The sequence below is a fragment of the Balaenoptera physalus genome, assembly GCF_965194825.1.
Source record: "Balaenoptera physalus genome assembly, chromosome: 8".
NCBI classification, from domain to species: domain Eukaryota; kingdom Metazoa; phylum Chordata; class Mammalia; order Artiodactyla; family Balaenopteridae; genus Balaenoptera; species Balaenoptera physalus.
In genome coordinates, this window is record NC_138887.1 from 56743853 (window position 1) to 56756586 (window position 12734).

The window sequence follows — 12734 nt, forward strand, 5'->3', positions numbered from 1 at the left end:
CCCCATGACTTGCGCTATTAGACATGACTTCTGAAAGTAATAGATTGCCCAGAAAACTTTTAAAGCATGGTAGATTTGAAGTCACGTGACTCAGAAGAAGCAACAAATGAATTTTTAACGTAGAAAGTAGAACTGAAATCACAGCAACTATTTTCCAAAGAAATCTTAATTTTTAAAAACTATCACATTGTTTTAGAGGGGACTATGACATCTTATGTACGTTTAAATTTTCTGAACAGCCAGTAAAACTGTTTGTCCTATAGAAAATTTAATTGACAGAAGACAAATATGGTACAAAAAGATGGGGAGAAAATAAGATAATGCATGTGGCATTACATTTTTAAAAATTTTTATTTATTATTTATTTTTTTGGCTGTGTCGGGTCTTAGCTGCGGCACGTGGGATCTTTTGTTGTGGCGTGCAGGCTTCTCTCTAGCTGTGGTGTGCTGGCTCCAGGGCATGTGGGCTCTGTAGTCTGCAGCATGTGGGCTCTCTCGCTGAGGCGTGAGCTCAGTAGTTGTGGCATGGGCTTAGTTGGCCCACGGCATGTGGGATCTTAGTTCCCCGACCAGGGATCGAACCTGCGTCCCCCTGCATTGGAAGGCGGATTCTTTACCACTGGACCACCAGGGAAGTCCCGACATTACATCTTAAACTGCAAAATGCTCTCCTACTTTTAATACTTGAGAAATATTTTACTTGATATTTTAAAATATTAAATTCTTTAAATTTTTTTTATTTAAAAAGTTGTAGTAAAATATATGTAACATAAAACTTGCCATTTTAACCATTTTTAAGTGTCCGCTTCAGTGGCATTAATTACATTCTCAGTGTTGTGCAACCATCACCACTAGTATTTCCAATCCATTTAGATTATTTTATTCTTAAAGTATTTTAAAAAAATACTATAGGAGATACTTTGTTATATATTAGAATTAGAAATGTAAAAAATGCAACCTTATGCTTTCTAATAATTCACATTACTTGTAGGTCCTTTATTAATAGGTTGGCCTTGATTTCATACTGTAGTTTAATAGCGTTATTAAAGAAAAAAAAAGAACTTTATGTACAAACACTATTTCTACAAAGTCCCAATGATTGCAGGGAAAAAAAGTTCATTTAGATAAGGAGCTTACTGGATGTTTTGACAATAACTCAGTTATTTACATCTGTGTTAACAAATAAAAACAGCCCAGAACCTTAAAACAAACTACATCAAACAGAGAACTGATCTTTTGCACTCTTGTTTCTTTAGTTTGAATGGACAGATTTGATTAACATATCATAAAGACACAAACATACTGAAGCTATGCTCTTTAATACAGTGATAATTTCAGGTAACTTTTTTTTTAGGAAAAAATTCCCAAACAGAAACATGTGAGATTTAATAAAAGTACTGAATTAATGTGAAATCAGGTTAACAAGATACATTGGGCATCACGCCACCACCCCCTCACCAAACACTAAGAACTTGCTAAATTAAAACAGAAATTGAATATTTTTCTGTGACTTTTCAAATCTCATATATCCCTTTCAAAATCTGTCCCCTGAAATATGGTGCTTAATCACAAGGTGACTTGTTTATAATCATTCACTTATAGAGTAAATTTTGGTTTATTATTGAAAGCACAGCATCTGAAGAGATAAGCGTCTGTTATTTATTTTTTCCTCAGATATATAATACCAGGCCCAAATGTGATAACATTCCAAATTTGTTTGTTGATTTTTGTTTGTTTCATGAAGAGCTTGCTTTGCAGGTGTAACAAATAACCCATAAAATTGCCATTTTAATTATTTCACATGCCAACCTTTGAAACTCACCATCACGAAAATTATGAAGGACTTCCCTGGTGGTCCGGTGGTAAAGAAGCCACCTTACAATGCAGGGGACCAGGTTCGATCTCTGGTCAGAAAACTTAGATCCCACATGCTGCGGGGCAACTAAGCTCATGCACCACAACTCACACACCTCAACGAGAGCCCACGTGCTGCAAACTACAGAGCCCACGTGCCCTGGAGCCTGCGCACCACAACTAGAGAAGAGAAAATCCTCGGGCCACAACTAGAGAGAAGCCCACGCACCACAATGAAGAGCCCGTGCACCGCAACTAAGACCCGATGCAGCCAAAAATAAATAAATCTTTTTAAAAAGTTATGAAACAATCAACCGAAAAAAGAATTCTTCCCTAGAATTTACTGTTTAGTTATTTTCATAAAAATTTGTGATCATGTAGAAATCCTGAGGCAGTTTTCCAAAACAAGGAGAAATATGAAAATAAATATTTGGATAATTTAGATCTCAAAGGAGAAATACATTGCTCACTAATTTATTCATTGAGTGAGTATTAATCCACTCATATTAGGACAGATTTTGGATTATTCATTTCAATTTGTTCCATGTTGGGAAATCCATTGATTTCATCCCTCAAAAATCCCCAATTGTGAATCTTCTACAAATTGGTCTTAAACATTGCTATAAAATCAGTTGATTGTGTGCTTACTGCATCCAAATTAAGTTACCCCACCCCATAAGTAGACTCTGTGGAAGATGTAGTAGATTTATAAAAGCGATCCCCACCCTCAAACTACATAAGACTAACCCACGTGAATCTAACCCACGCTTAGAGAACTATGGACGTATTTACCAAGTTCTAGAAGAGTATAATCTAAGAGGAATAACGATGAGAACAAACCAATATGCATAAAGGATAGGTACTATATTAGTTCACTGGGGCTGCCCTAACAAAGTAGCACCAACAGGGTGGTTTGAACAGCAGAAATGTATTATCTCAAGTTCTGAGGCTAGACCTCCAAAATCAAGGTTTTGGCAGGGTTGGTATCTTCTATGGGGCTCAATCTGTTGCAGGTCCCTCTCCTTGGCTTCTAGCTGTTCTTCTTTTTCCCATTTCTCTTCATATCGTCTTTCCCCTGCATCTGCCTCTGTGTTCACTTTCTCCTTTTCAGGATACTGGTCATATTGGGTTAGGGCTCACCCTAATGACCTCACTTTAACTTACCTCTGTAAAGACCCTGAAACCATGGTTAAATCCATTTCACCTGCCTTTACTAATCAAGGCCATTTTAAGATGTGCATGCCCTCCAGGCCGCAGGTAGCCTAAACGATAAGTTGTTTGCCTGAGTTGTTTTCTAGGAACTTGGTGTCAGCTGCCTCTAAATCAATCTGAATCGAAGACTGGTTAGGACCGCCAACCCTCCAACTGGGCATGCGCTAGCGTCCTCTCGGTGACCTGAACTGGCAGAGGCCGGTAGCTTAGTTACGCCTGCGCAGAACCACACACCTTCCTCCAATCACCTTTCCCCATGCTCCCCAGGCCTCAAACCGCCCTGCTTTCTTATTTGTTATCCCATCGGCACCCTGAGCCCCTTGCCTTCAGGGAAGGCGGAAGGCGGCTTTGGGATTCGTTCTCCTGCTCCTCGCTGGACTGCCTTGCGAGTAAACCCTCTCTTCTCTGCAAACCTCGGTGTATCAGCGCTTTGACTTGACAGGTAAGACGAACCTGGCTCGGTAGCAACCTCATCTACAAGTAAGGTCACTTTCAGACCTGTTGCAGTTAGGACTTCACGTTTCTTTTTGGGGGAGAACACAATTCAACCCGTAGCAAGTTATGGTCAAGCGAAAGTGAAAGAATCCATTAAAATGAAATTATTATCCATTACATGTGAGCTTTAAGCTTAAGAGAGAAATTACAACTGTATCTTTTTTATATTACATGACTAATGTGGATAAAAATATTGCATAAATATAACCAAGGCATTGCCCTTTATTTTCAGTGAAGATGTTCAATAAATTTTATTTTCATCGTCCTCTTGTCCCTCTACCAGTGAACACTTTTCCTTAAAAAAATGTTATAGGAGAATAGAAGTAAAGGGATTACTCACATAATAAAATGAAAATCTAATAAGAAATTGTAGGGGGACTTCCCTGGCGATCCAGTGGTTAAGACTCTGTGCTTCCAATGCAGGAGGTGCAGGTTCGGTCCCTGGTCGGGAACTTAAGATCCCACATGCTGCAAGGTGCAGGCAAAAAAAAGAAAAAAAAACCGAAACTGTAGGGATGATAAATGGGAAAAATAAGTAATACGAAAGCAAAAGAAGAAAAAGTGGTACCCTAAAAATATTAGTATGTTGTTTCTGTTCTCTGGTTTTTAAGACCTAGAAACTTGCTATGTGCTAGGAGAAAAATCTATGAACAAAAACACTATAAACTTTTCTAGGCTAAAATGAGAAGTTAGATGAGGAAATCTGCGTTGAGCACTACTTATAATTTAAGCACCATTGAGCAATAAGCAGCCTGGGTTTACACAGAACAAATCATGCCAAACAAACCTGATTGCTTTTTTTATTGAATTACAAGATTAGTGGATGAATGCAAAGTGGGAGATGTAATACATTTGGATTTTAGCAAAACATTTGATACAGCGTCTCATGAACTCTGAAATGAATTCAAAGAGTCAGGAATATTAACACTGAGGTAAGGAATAGAAATTAAATGAAGGATTGCAAAGAGAAAGAAGTCATAATCTACCATGATATGGCAGCCTGGGAACACATCATTATAGGTACTACAGCGATCACAGGATTTATTCAGTCCATATTAACATTCATACAGCTTTGTCAGCCTTGATAAAAAGAAATGGAATAAAGGATTCAGAATGCACCCCAGGATTTCAGGTCGTATGTACAGTCAGTCCAGATTTGGGGGAAGGAGAAAATAGACTTAGCCTCAAACGTTTTTGATGCCTTTAAAAATAGTTATTTATATCACTGGATCATTTAATTCACTTAATGCTCCAAGGTTTTGTCGTGATGCTATTATTTGATCCCTTTTCTGTGTCTCAAGATGAGCCAGTTTTTTACATCATCCATATTCTCACGTAGGGTAAGTCATACTGTACTTTAGTATAAGTCTGCCTGGCCTTATGCTAAAAGATCAATGAAGAAGATAATACAAGCTCTCTCGGTTGCCCGACTTTTTAGCGTTCAGGAGACTTAAATCTTGCCACCGTGTGTGGACTTCACGTTAGATACCGCCCTCAAGGTGCAAGTTAAAAGGATACCTAATTAAGTAAATAGGAAGGAGTAGAAGCATTCCAATGAAATTCGCAGTTGATAGCTAAATTGGGAGGTGCTGCTAAAAGCAGTGAGACCAGTAAAATTACAGCTGGTGTCCTGGCACAGCTGAGAGATGTGTAAGTCAAATGCATAGCGCAAGAGTCGCTTGGAAAGGAGAAAAACATTCAGCAGAAATGCTGGAGGCGACAGGAAACAGTAACTTGCATGTGAGTTTACAATGTCAGATATCACCCAAGAGATGTAGCAGAATGTTTGATCTATTAGATGAGTTTGAAAAAGATTCATCAGTTTCTAATATAATGCTAAAGTCCCTTCTGGAAGACTGAGTTTATTCCCTTTGGAAACATCCTTTTCCAGAATAACAAAAAGGTACAGAGGGAAATCAGAGCATAGCAACAAAAAATGATTATGAAGTGGCAGGATAGTCTCACAGTGAAAGACCAAAATGTGTGTAGTATTGGTAAAAGGAAAAGGAATTACACAGTTAATCTGCAGATGTATAATATCTGTTAAGGTGAGTAGCGAAAGAGAATCAGTATTTTCTAAAGAGCAAGAAAACAGTTGAAAAAACAGAATAAATTTATAACCACATTAATAAAAAATTAAAATCTTGAGAAGGGGAGACACTATATATCTGAGAAAGTCTTCAAATTTCACCCTTTGATTAAATAATTGACTTGAATATGCCAAAAAGTTAGAAATTCAATGGCTTTCTTTTTGGTTATCAACTTGTTTTGTTGAAGTATAGTTGATTTACAATGTTGTGTTAACTTCTGCTGTATAGCAGAGTGATTCAGTTATACATATATAAATATACATACATTCTTTTTTTCATATTCTTTTCCATTACGGTTTATCATAGGATACTGAATATTGTTTTCTGTGCTATATAGTAGGACCTTGTTATTTATCCATTCACTATATAATAGTTTACATCTGCTGATCCCAACCTCCCACTCCATCCCTTCCCAAACCCCCTCCCCCTTGACAATCACAAGCCTGTTCTTTATGTCCTTGATTCTGTTTCTGTTTCACAGATAGGTTCATTTGTGTTATATTTTAGATTCCACATATAAGTGATATCATATGGTATTTGTCCTTCTGACTTACTTCACTTAGTGTAATAATCTCTAGTTGCACCCATGTTGCTACAAATGGCATTATTTCCTTCTTTTTTTTATAGCTGAGTAGTATTCCATTGTATATATGTACCACATCTTCTTTATCCATTCATCTGCCGACTGACATTTAGGTTGTTTCCATGTCTTGGCTATTGTGAATAGTGCTGCTATGAACACAGGGGTTCATGTATCTTTTTGGATTAGAGTTTTGTCTGGATATATGCACAAGAGTGGGATTGCTGGGTCACATGGTAGCTCTATTTTTAGTTTTCTAAGGAACCTCCATACTATTCTCCATAGTGACTGTATCAATTTACATTCCCACCAACAGTGCAAGAGGGTTCCCTTTTCTCCACACTCTCTCCAGCTTTTATTGTTTGTAGACTTTTTAATGATGGCCATTCTGACTGGTGTGAGGTAGTTTTGATTTGCATTTCTCTAATAATTAGTGATGTTGACCATTTTTTCATGTGCCTATTGTCCATTTGTATTTCTTTGGAGAAATGTCTGTTTAGATCTGCCCATTTTTCGATTGGGTTGTTTGTTTTTTTGTTGTTGAGTTGTATGAGTTGTTTGTACATTTTGGAAATTAAGTCCTTGTCAGTCTCATCATTTGCAAATATTTTTCCCATTTTGTAGTTTGTCTTTTCGTTTTGTGTATGGTTTCCTTTGCTGTGCAAAAGCTTGTAAGTTTGGTTAGGTCCCATTTGTTTATTTTAATTTTTGTTTCTTGCAAATCGAAACTACAATGAGGTATCACCTCACACGGGTCAGAATGGCCATCACCAAAAAATCTACAAACAATAAATGCTGAAGAGGGTGTGGAGAAAAGGGAACCCTCTTGCACTGTTGGTGGGAATGTAAATTGATATAGCCACTATGGAGAACAGTATGGAGGTTCCTTACAAAACTAAAAATAGAACTACCATACGACCCAGCAATCCCACTACTGGGCATATACCCTGAGAAAACCATAATTCGAAAAGAGTCATGTACCACAGTGTTCATTGCAGCTCTATTTACAATAACCAGGACATGGAAGCAACCTAAGTGTCCATCGACAGATGAATGGATAAAGAAGATGTGGCACATATATACAATGGAATATTACTCAGCCATAAAAAGAAACGAAATTGAGTTATTTGTAGTGAGGTGGATGGACCTAGAGTCTGTCATACAGAGTGAAGTAAGTCAGAAAGAGAAAAATAAATACCATATGCTAATACATATATATGGAATCTAAAAAAATAAATGGTTCTGAAGAACCTAGGGGCAGGACAGGAATAAAGATGCAGACGTAGAGAATGGACTTGAGGACACAGGGAGGGGGAAGGGTAAGCTGGGACAAAGTGACAGAGTGGCATGGACATATATACACTACCAAATGTAAAATAGTGGGAAGCAGCTGCATAGCACAGGGAGATCAGCTCTGTGCTTTGTGACCACCTAGAAGGGTGGGATAGGGAGGGTGGGAGGGAGACGCAAGAGGGAAGGGATATGGGGATATATGTATACGTGTAGCTGATTCACTTCACAGAACAGCAGAAACACAACATTGTAAAGCAATTATATTCCAATAAAGATGCTAAAAAAGTTTTTTTTTATTTCTATTGCCTTGGGAGACTGACCTAAGAAAACATTGGTATGATTTATGTCAGAGTATGTTTTGCCTATGTTGTCTTCTAGGAGTTATATGGTGTCATATCTTATTATGGTGTCATGTCTTATAAGTCTTTAAGCCATTTTGAGTTAATTTTTGTGTATGGTGAGAGGGAGTGTTCTAACTTTATTGATTTACATGCGGCTGTCCAACTTTCTCAACACCACTTGCTGAAGACAGTGTTTTCTCTACATTGTATATTCTTGTCTCTTTTGTTGAAGTTTAATTGACCGTAGGTGTGTGGGTGTATTTCTGGGCTCTCTATTCTTTTACATTGATCCATATGTCTGTTTTTGTGCCAATAGCATGCTGTTTTGATTACTGTAGAGAAATGCAATGGCTTTCTGAACAAGGGTTTGCCAAGAACTTAAGAATTTTCTTGACAAACTGAGAGATTCAATAACTTATTTGAATAAAAATTCAAATTCCAATACACATTTTTCATGTATCCATTATGACCATAACTATTGGATCTGCATGTCCCTTCCTTCCTCCCTCCCTTCCTTCCTCCCTCCCCTCCTTCCTTCCTCCCTCCCTCCCCTCCTTCCTTCCCTCCCTTCTTCTCCCTATCTCCCTTTCTCCCTTCTTTCCTTCCTCCCTCCCTCCCTCCTTTCCTTCCTTTCTTTCTCCCTCCCTCCCCCTCTCTTTCTTCCTTCCTTCCTTCCTTTCTTTCTTTAATTCTTTCTTTCTTTCCTCCCTTCCACCCTCCCTCCCTCCTTCCCTCTTTCTCTTTCTTTCCTTCCTTCTTTCTTTTCTTTTTCCTCCCTCCCTCTCTCCCTCCCTCTCTCTCTCTTTCTCTCTCCCCCCCCCTTTCTTTCTCTCTCTCTCCCTCTCTCTCTCTTTTGGTATGATTAACCTGCATGTTTTTAAGTGGTTTGTGTGCTACCCTGTTTCTCAACCAGAACAGTGGGCATTTGGGCCAGACAATTCTTGAGCAAGACTCCTGTGCATTATAGGATGTATGGCATCTGCAACCCCCAGACACTACATGCCAGTAGGTCCTCCAGCAACGATAACAGTCAAACCCTTACACACACACATTTCTAAGTTCCCCTAATGTCACCCTCTACCCCAGAAAAGTTCAAAAAAGTTTTAAGCACACTCACCATAGCAAGCTCATTAATTAAGGTTTCCATATTTAGGTTTATTGTCATACCTGCTTGGGGAATTCAAGGGTTGGTGTCACAAGAACCTTGTATCAGTCAGGATATATTAGCTTGTGCTAAGTGGCTTACAAAAACAAAGTTTATTTTTCTGTCTACATATCCACCATAGGTCAGCTGCAGTCCTGTCTCAGACTTGGTTTTGATGGTGCAGTTTTAAGGCAGAACATTGATGGTTGATATGGCATAGGGAAAAATAACATGGTAACCAGCTTCTGCTCTGAAGTTACACTAGCACTTCTGTTCATACTCATTGGCCGAAGAGTGTCACTTGCCCATGCTTGAGTTCCAGAGAATGCGGATATACAACTTTTCTGCTGGGAGGGGCATTTAATATGAGTAAACAAACTGTCTTTGGCTCTTAATATTCTTTTTGAATTTCAAGGAAAATAACGTTGGAATTCATCATAAAATTTCCCATAGTGGAAATGACACCTTTAAACAAGGTGATGGTTGCTACACCGATATTCATAGTAAAAATTTTAGGGAAACATGGAACAGAACTGCTTTGCATCTGGCCATGCAGAGTTTTCTAGAGATGAGAGGGTCAAAATTACCACACCAGAACTTGTCTCACTGACTCCCTTACTCCTGTTACTGTGATATGTGTATTGTTGTGTTTATAAAACAAGTAATTCTTAATTACTTCAACATATATTTATTGAATAAGCTCTGAAAATGACAAAAATAAAGAAGACACAGCTTCTCTTGAGGAGGTCAGTGTCAGAGGCAAGAAAGACACAGTGATCACTGTCTGTAATTCAATGTGTGAAATTTCGTATTACAAATATCTAATAAGTATCTGAGTACAGTTATGCGAGCAGTACATCTTGCTTGAATGTGGATATGGAGACATCTCTATAGATGAAATGATGTAGGGCCCAAGCACATAAATTTGGTGGATAATTTCAGGTAGATAATAGAGACTGGCAACTGAGGAGAGAGAGAGAGAAAATCTGGGATTGTCAGAATCTTCTGGGAACCTTTCTTAAGCTATGCATCCCCATCCCCCAACTCCCCATGACACAACAGAAAAAAGCAGGAGACATGCTCGTTCTGATAAAACTTCCAAGGTGATTCTGATGCACGCACAACCCTTACGAATATCATCCCCACCACCACTCCATGCTTTGATCTGCTCTCCAGTAGATCAACAACCCACCCAGCTGGGTTCTTTCACATTGGAATCACTTGGGGTTTTGTTTTAAAATAAAGATTCCTGAGTTTCAGATTCAGTAGGCCTGGGATAGGGCCCAGGAATCCTAATCCCATGTGATTCTACTATAAGTGATCCCCCAACCTCACTTATGTGGGATACAGGATATGAGGAAGTGTGCCTGGGGTTGAGGTTATTGGGAGAGGCTGAAACTAGAGCTTGAAATTCTTCTGTGGAAAGATAAGGGGTTCAAACAGAAATAGAGACACAGACATAGAGAACAAACGTGTAGATACCAGGGGTGAAGGGGGGGTCGGATGAATTGGGAGATTGGGATTGACATGTACACTACTGATACTATGTATAAAGTAGATAACTAATGAGAACCTACTGTACAGCACAGGGAACTCAGTGCTCTGTGGTGACCTAAATGGGAAGGAAATCCGAAAAAGAGGGGATATATGTTTATGTACAGCTGATTCACTATGCTGTACAGTAGAAACTAACACAATATTGTAAAGCAACTATACTCCAATAAAAATTGAAAAAAAAAAACAAAAACAAAAAACTAAAACCAGAAAAAAAAAAGATAATGGGTTCATGCGGCCTGTAAATATGGGGATCCACTATTCTGCCTACCGCAACATGCAGGCATAGAATTGCATAAAATTCATAGGATTGCAAACCAGTAGAAAAAATTCAATTTTACTGTATGTAATTTAATTCATAAAATAAAATGGCTCAACTGATTCTTAATATAAAGCAAGTTTTAGAAACTCAGCTTTTGGCCAAGGTGAGCCATCAAAGTCTATTAAGCATAAGTATGAAGAGTGATATTTTTGTTTAAAAAAATGTTCTTTTGTAGATGTGTGAAGGGTATATTGGGGGCTCTGGAGTGGAGACAAGCTCATCAATTAGAATGCAATTAGTTACGGCAAGAGATGGATGAGGATCATAATTAGACCCTGGAGCCTCATTTTCTAGAAATTGTGACTTCCTCTGGGAAGAGCCTAAGGGAAGGACCCTGGGTTTATGCTCCTCCCTTTCCCCTACCCAACAGTAGTGTCTGCTTTCCATGTTAAAAGCACAAGGAAATTGTGGAGAATACAAAGCTATCATCTTCACATCTGTTCTCAAGAAGCTTAAAATCTGACATTCTAAACGATGGAAAGGAATAAACCAAGAAAGAAAGGGTGTGTGGGAAGGTTCTGAGCGCAGGCTTGGTCTGGATAAGAACAGTGGTACCCTGGTGTGGAGAGACTGCTTTTAAATACATTGCCAATGATTCTAAGGAGGCCGGCATAATACCCGCACCTGAAACAAGTTGGTTGGAGGGTCTTTGAAATTCTGCCCCAAATTGCAGCTCAGTAGTAGCATTGTGGCTCATTTATAAATTATAGAAGAGACTACAGGAACAGGTCTGTTTGAACAATTATTCAGTTTTGGCATTCATTGCAGAATACTGTGTGAGCCTGAAGATTGGAGTTTGCATGTATGTCTTTATTCTCTACCTATCATGATCCATCAACTCATCCTAATAAAAAAAAGGAATTCCAGGGTTGAGGTTTTGGGGCTTCCAGCTTGAGGAAGATGGCCTTTAAAGCATTATTGAGTAGAGTGTCTTTGAATGTAGTTGAATATATATATATATATGTATATATATATATGTATATATATATATATATACACACACACACACACACACATACACACACACACACACGTATATGTATTTAGGCTAGTGAATCAACCTGGCTTCTGTAACCGATGCTTCCTTTTATAGGTCCTAAAGAGTGAAAGATTGAAATCAGAAAGTTAAAAGAGCAAAAATAGCCCTATATAGTTCAGGCATCCATCACTTAGGCCTATTAGAATAATTGGCACTGAGAAACAGGGTAGCTGAAAACTTTTGATGCCAATAGAAACCAGGTAAGAGGTAGACTCTGGTCTGGTAGCATCGCAGCATGAACAGGAGTGGATGGGGGCTGGACAAGGAATGGAGCAAAGCAAAAGGAGTATCTGGCCAAGGCCCGTCATCAAGGTGAGCAGGAGCCAGTGCGTCAGGAAGGATCTTAACAGGACCTGAAAGTTGAGTACAGCCAGAGTCAACACACATAGCTAGACTGCACCAAGGAAAACCGGAAGGAACCTTCTTATCGAGCACTAGATGCTTCTGATCAGAAGGGGCAGTTTCTCCTGTGCACGGAGAGGGTGGGTTATCATGAAAATACTTAAGAGAAATTTGAGTTCTAGGTTGATCTGTGGGGGACTTAGAGACAAATAAAACCTTTTAGTAACACTTGGCCGCTTTTTCTGTCTTTAAGAGACTTCCCGATATTGCTCTGTCCTGCCTTTTTAGTCACTCTTGTCAGTCCCCTGTGTGTGTTCTTCTTGCTCTGCTGGCCGTCCTTGGCCTTTTTCTAGTCTCACTTTATGGATTCTCCCTGGATTATCTCTTTGAAGCCTGTGGTTCCTATCACCACTTATTTTGACGTATTCTAAAAATCTAATTCTTAACCCCAGCTCCAAATCCCAATTTC